Below are 6738 nucleotides of genomic sequence, written 5' to 3'. Positions count from 1 at the left end.
CCCCAGAATTTCTGTTGGTGTAAGCCAGTTTGTTACAGCCACAGTGGGGAAGTAATAAAGGGCCCCACGTCTGGAGAGGCCTTTTGGGTCTTGGAGAAAGAGGTCAGAGGGCAGGCTGGGAAAGACGAATTCCAGGCGCTGTTGTTCAGTTTTGTCTTTCAACAATCTTCCAGCACAACTCCTAATTCTGGGTCACATTCTGAGCAGTTATTATTAATGATCTATTTTCTTTATCCTATTATTATCTATTTACTAATTCAATATTTTTTAAAGATTTTATTTATTTGAGAGAGTGATCACACATGAGAGAGGGAGAGGTGTAGAGGGAGAGGGGCAAAGGGAGAGGGAGCCGCAGGCTCCCCACCGAGCAGGACCCCGGGATCATGACCTGAGTCGAAGGCAGATACTTAACTGACTGAGCCTCCCAGACGTCCCTAGATATTTTCTGTCTTTATCCTACTTCTATTTGTCTGCTCTTTGACAATCAAAGCAAAAATCTATTCTTTCTTAAATCTATTCTTTATTATGTATTTCAATATTTGGTTTGACTCTGCAGCTCTGAGGCTTCAGTAAATATTTGTTTCTTAACTAGTGTAGGAGATGGGGAAGGTCTTCTAAAGGATGTATGTCATAAAAGATTTAAATTTCTGCCTTATAGGGAGTGTCCATATGCTGAATATGTGTTGACTTAATTTTTTGTCTGTGTGCTGACTTAATTCAGTGTTTCTTTTTTTTTTTTTAATTTTTTTTTAAAGATCTTATTTATTTATTTGGCAGACAGAGATCACAAGTAGAAAGAGAGACAGGCAGAGAGGAAGGGAAGCAGGCTCCCCGCCGAGCAGAGAGCCCAGTGCGGGGCTCCATCCCAGGACCCTGAGACCATGATCTGAGCTGAACACAGAGGCTTTAACCCACTGAGCCACCCAGGTGCCCCTAATTCAGTGTTTCTTATCTATAAGTTTGAGTAGAAGCACTCTGGAACTGATAAGAAATTTTATTTACTACTTTTCTTTTCTTTGGTTAGTGTATTTCTTTTTTTTTTTTTTTTTAAAGATTTTATTTATTTATTTGTCAGAGAGAAAGCGAGCGAGATCGAGCACAGGCAGACAGAGTGGAAGGCAGAGTCAGAGGGAGAAGCAGGCTCCCTGCGGAGCAAGGAGCCCGATGTGGGACTCGATCCCAGGACGCTGGGATCATGACCTGAGCCGAAGGCAGCTGCTTAACCAACTGAGCCACCCAGGTGTCCCTGGTTAGTGTATTTCAAAACTGCCAAAGTGCTTAGATGATTTCAATATTTGTTTGTTTTTTGAGATTTTACTTATTTATTTGACAGAGAGCAAGAGAGCTGGAGAGGTACACAAGCTAGGCAGTGGGAGAAGGAAAGCAGGCTCCCCACTGAGCAGGGAACCCGATGGGGGGTTTGATCCCAGGACCCTGAGATCATGACAGACACTTGCCTGAGATCAAGGCAGACACTTACTGGCTGAGCCACTCAAGTACCCCAAAGTTTTTATAATTCTTATAGGTATATATATATATATATTTATAATATATAATGCATACATATATATAGGCATATATAATAAATAATGTATATAGACATATATAATTCTTAGAGGCATAAAACATTTTAACCATGAATGAGATTTAGCTTATTATTCACATTCATGAAAAAAACCTATAAATTGAGAATATTTCAATAAATTATGTTAAAAGATGAACTGAGGTACATGAAGATTTTGAAGAGTTTACACGAGCCAATATCAATTTGGGCAGTGTCAAACGAAGAACGGAGAAGAGCACTCTACTAGGGGAAAAGCTTTTCTATTTTTTTTTTAAGGATTTATTTATTTGAGGGGCACCTGGGTGGCTCAGTGACCTAAGCCTCTGCCTCCCTTCAGGTCATGATCTCAGGGTTCTGGGATCCACGCTCCCCATCTCCTACATGCATGGGGCTCTCTGCTCAGTGGGGAGCCTACTTCCCTCCTACCCTTCTCTCTGTCTGCCTCTCTGCCTACTTGTGATCTCTGTCTGTCAAATAAATAAATAAAATCTTAAAAAAAAAAAAGGATTTATTTATTTGAGTGGTGCCTGGGTGGCTCAGTGGGTTGGGCCACTGCCTTCAGCTCGAGTCATGGTCCCAGAGTCCTGGGATCAAGTCCCGTGTTGGGCTTCCCTTGCTCTGTAGGGAGCCTGCTTCTCCCTCTCTCTCTGCTTTTCCCCCTGCTTGTGCTCTCTCTCTATGTCAAATTAATAAATAAAATCTTAAAAAAAAAAAGAACTTATTTATGTGATAATGAGCAAGTGAGTGAAAGAGAGAGAATATGAGTAGGGGGAGGGGCAGAGGGAGAGGGAGAAGCAGACTCCCACTGAGCAGAGAGCAGAGATCCCTTGACTCCATGATCATGACCTGAGCCAAAAGCAGACACCCAACTGACTGAGCCACCCAAGGGAGGTGCCCCATGAAAGGGGAAAGGCTTTTATAGAGCATGCAAAAGCAAAGCAAGGAAATTATTTGATCGGCTTTAGCTTAGAGTAGCTTTATTTGGGAAAAACTACTTGGATTTGTGATTAGTTGTTCTTAGTTTTCAATTTCTTAATCTTGAGGCATTTACAGGACTTAACTCTGGCTTAGGTTTCCATTTGCTATCAAGATGTTAGAGCCACCTCAGTCTAATGGGCTCTGGGTTTAATTACTTTAATGATGATAATATTACATCAAATATCTGAAAATCATCTGCTCTTCTTTAACTCAAGAAGCATTTAGCTAACAGCTTGGGATAAATGTTGATATATTTAAAAATTATAATGACTATGAAAAATTGTGGGTACAAAAATACTACATCATCAAGGTGGGTCACCCCACAATAGTTTCGATTTTCATTTTCCTGATGATTAGTGATTTTGAGCATCTTAACGGCAGCATTATTTACAATAGCCAAGGTATGGAAGCAACCTACCTGTCCACTGATAGACGAACAGATAAGGAAGATGTGGTATTCATACGATTTCACTCATTTGTGGAATTTATGAAACAAAACAAGCAAAGGAAAAAAAAAGCAGTGGAATGAACCAAGGTTCAGATTTTTTATTTTTTTTTGGTTAAAGATTTTATTTATTCATTTGACAGACAGAGATCACAAGTAGGCAGAGAGGCAGGCAGAGACAGAGGGAAGCAGGCTCCTTGCTGAGCAGAGAGCCCAATACGGGACTCGATCCCAGGACCCTGAGATCACGACCCGAGCCGAAGGCAGCGGCTTAACCCACTGAGCCACCCAGGTGCCCCCAAGGTTCAGACTCTTAACTACAGAGAACAAACTAATGGTTACCAAAGAGGAGAAGAATGGGAGGAATGGGTGAAACAGGTGATGGGAATTAAAGAGGACGCTTACTATGATAAGAAAGAAAACCAGGGAATCCTGTGGTGATGGAAATGTTCTGCATCTTGACTCTCTCCATTTCAAGATCCTGATATTGTACTATAGGCACAACAGGTAAAGGGAATATGCATCTCCCTGTATTATTTCACAGCAACATGTAAATTCACAATTAGCTCAAAATAAAAAGTTTATTTAAAAAATATAGAATTAGGGGCGGCTGGGTGGCTCAGTTGGTTGACAATCTGACTATTGATTTTGGCCCAGGCCATGATCTTAGGTCCTGGGATCTAGCCTCACTTCAGGCTCCCTACTCAGTGGGAGTCTGCTTGAGGATTCTTTCTCTCTCTCTCCATCTGCCCCTCCCCCAATTGCATTGGCACACACACACTCTCTCTCTCAAATAAATAAATAAAATATTTATTTTTTTAAACATTTATTTATTTGACAGAGAAGGAAAGATCACAAGTAGGCAGAGAGGCAGAGGGAGAGGGAGAAGCAGGCTCCCTGCTGAGCAGAGAGACTGATGTGGGGCTTGATCCCAGGACCCTGAGATCATGACCTGAGCTGAAGACAGAGCTTAACCCACTGAGCCATCCAGGTGCCCCAATAAATAAATCCTTAAAAAATCCTTTAATTTTTTTTAAATATAGACTCAATTAAAAAATATGTAGGGTATATGTGTGTGTGTGTGTATACATATATCTAATATATTTATAATGTGGGCACACATACAATATATATGATAATAAATATATTACTACTCGGTCATAAAAAAGAATGAAATCTTATCATTCTCAACAACATGGATGGATGTAGAAGGTATTAGTTACATAAAATAAGTTAGAGAAAGACAAATACCCTATAATTTCACTTATGTGTGGAATCTATAAGACAAAACAAATGAACAAGCAAGCAAATAAAAGAGAAATTTGTAAATATGAAAAACAAACTGATGGTTACCAGAGGAGAGGTGGGTAGAGGGATGGGTAAAATCGAGAAAAGGGATTAGGAAGTACAAACTCCCAGTTACAAAATAGGTGAGTCATGGGATAAGAAGTAAAACATAGGGTACATAGTCCATAATACTGTAATATTGTTTGGTGACCAAAGGTGACTACACTTACCATAGTGAGCATTTCATAACGTATATAAATGTCAAATCACTATGTTGTACACCTGAAACTAATATAATATTGAATGTTAACAGTACTTCAATTAAAAAGGAAAAGGAAGAGAGAGAGAGAGAGAAATATGGGTCACCCTTTAATTTTTGGCAAGCTTTGATATAACAGGACCATATTCTACACTGAGTTCTGACTTGAGAAGCTGCCTGAAGACCAATATTCAGATGAGAGGATACATGAGGAATTGCTTTAAAGAACATGGAATGAGAGTGTTCTGATGATTCAGTGGTTAGGGAGGAAGGCACACGAACTGGTTCACTGTTTATTTAAAGATTTTATTTATTTATCTGGGATTTTATTATTTATTTATTTATTTATTTATTTGAGAGACAGCAGGAGCAGAGAAGGAGAAGCAGGTTACCAGCTAAGCAGGGAGCCCGATGTGGAGCTCAATCCCAGAACCCTGGGATCATGACCTGAGCCAAAGGCAGAGGCTTAACCAATTGAGCCACCCACACACCCCTAGCTCTGATTGTTTAAAAATACTATCCAAACACAAACAAGGCGAAGAGATGGTAGCATATCTTTTGAGGATCCCATTAAAGCATTGTTTAACGTGACCACCAAAGTATGACTTAATTCTCTAGAACCCAGCGGTCAGCAAACTTTTTCTGAAAAATGAGTCAGGTAAGTCAATATTCAGGGTTTTGTTTTTTCACAATCCTTGAAAAATGTAAAAGCCACTCTTAACTCAGGGGCTACACCCAAATCTGGCCTGCTGACAGTTTGCTGATTCTAGAAGTCCCTTTGTTTCACTATTCACTATTTTTGTTCGTTTCACTTTTCACTATTGATTAAAAGCATAAGATTCTATGAATTTGCATGTTAACTTGTAGATTTTTCTCTAGTAAAGGTAAAATTTAATGTCTGGTAGAAATATAACTCGAAAGGTATGGGGCAAAAAAGGTTTATGGTTTTATTGTCACAGGATATTAACCAGTTTTGTATCTAATAGAGCGATCCCTTTTTAAAAAATTGAACTTTAGGGGCGCCTGGGTGGCTCAGTTGGTTGAGCATCTGACTCCTGATTTCGACTCAGGTCATGATCTCAGGGACGTGGGATGAAGCCCCATGTCGTTGGGGTTCCCATTCAGTAGGGAGTCTGCTAGAGATTTTTTTTCTCCCTCTTGCATGCTCTCTTTCTCAAATAAATAAAACTTTTTAAAAAATTAAATTGCAAAATTTGAGATTATTGTATGTAGATTTACATTCAGTTGTAAGAAGTACTGCAGAGAGATGATGTGTGATCTCTACCCAGTTTCTGCAGTGGTAACACCTTGTAGGACTACAGTACAGTATCACAGCCAGGATATTGCCTGATAGAGTCAAGTCACAGCATTTCCATCCCCTCAAAAATCCCTCAGGCAGCCATTTTGTAGCCACACCCACTTCTCTCAAGACCCCCACCTCCTTCTTAATCCCCAGCAAAGACTATTCTGTTCTCCATTTCTGTTTTGCCATTTCAAAATTATAGAGAAGAATCATATCTGTAACCTTATATATATAACTATATAACCTTTTGGGATTTTTCCTTTTTTTTTTTTTTTTTTTTTTTAATTTTTTTTTTTTTTAAGATTTTATTTATTTATTTGACAGAGAGAGATCACAAGTAGATGGAGAGGCAGGCAGAGAGAGAGAGGAGGAAGCAGGCTTCCTGCTGAGCAGAGAGCCCGATGCGGGACTCGATCCCAGGACCCTGAGATCATGACCTGAGCCGAAGACAGCGGCTTAAACCACTGAGCCACCCAGGCACCCAGGGATTTTTCCTTTTTTCACAGAGCATAATCCTCTGGCAATTCATTCAGGTGAGAGGTGAACAATCTTTTTTTTTTTTTTTTTAAGATTTTATTTATTTATCAGAGAGAGAGGGAGAGAGAGGGAGCACAGGCAGATAGAATGGCAGGCAGAGGTGGAGGGAGAAGCAGGCTCCCTGCCGAGCAAGGAGCCCGATGTGGGACTCGATCCCAGGACGCTGGGATCATGACCTGAGCCGAAGGCAGCTGCTTAACCAACTGAGCCACCCAGGCGTCCCCATTTTTTTTTTTTTAAGATTTTATTATTTATTTGACAGAGGGAGAGAGATCACAAATAGGCAGAGAGGCAGGCAGAGAGAGAAGAGGAAGCAGGCTCCCCGCTGAGCAGAGAGCCCGATGTGGGGCTTGATCCCAGCACCC

The sequence above is a fragment of the Mustela nigripes genome, chromosome 4, assembly GCF_022355385.1.
Source record: "Mustela nigripes isolate SB6536 chromosome 4, MUSNIG.SB6536, whole genome shotgun sequence".
Lineage (NCBI taxonomy): Eukaryota > Metazoa > Chordata > Mammalia > Carnivora > Mustelidae > Mustela > Mustela nigripes.
Note: the sequence above shows the minus strand (reverse complement) of the source record.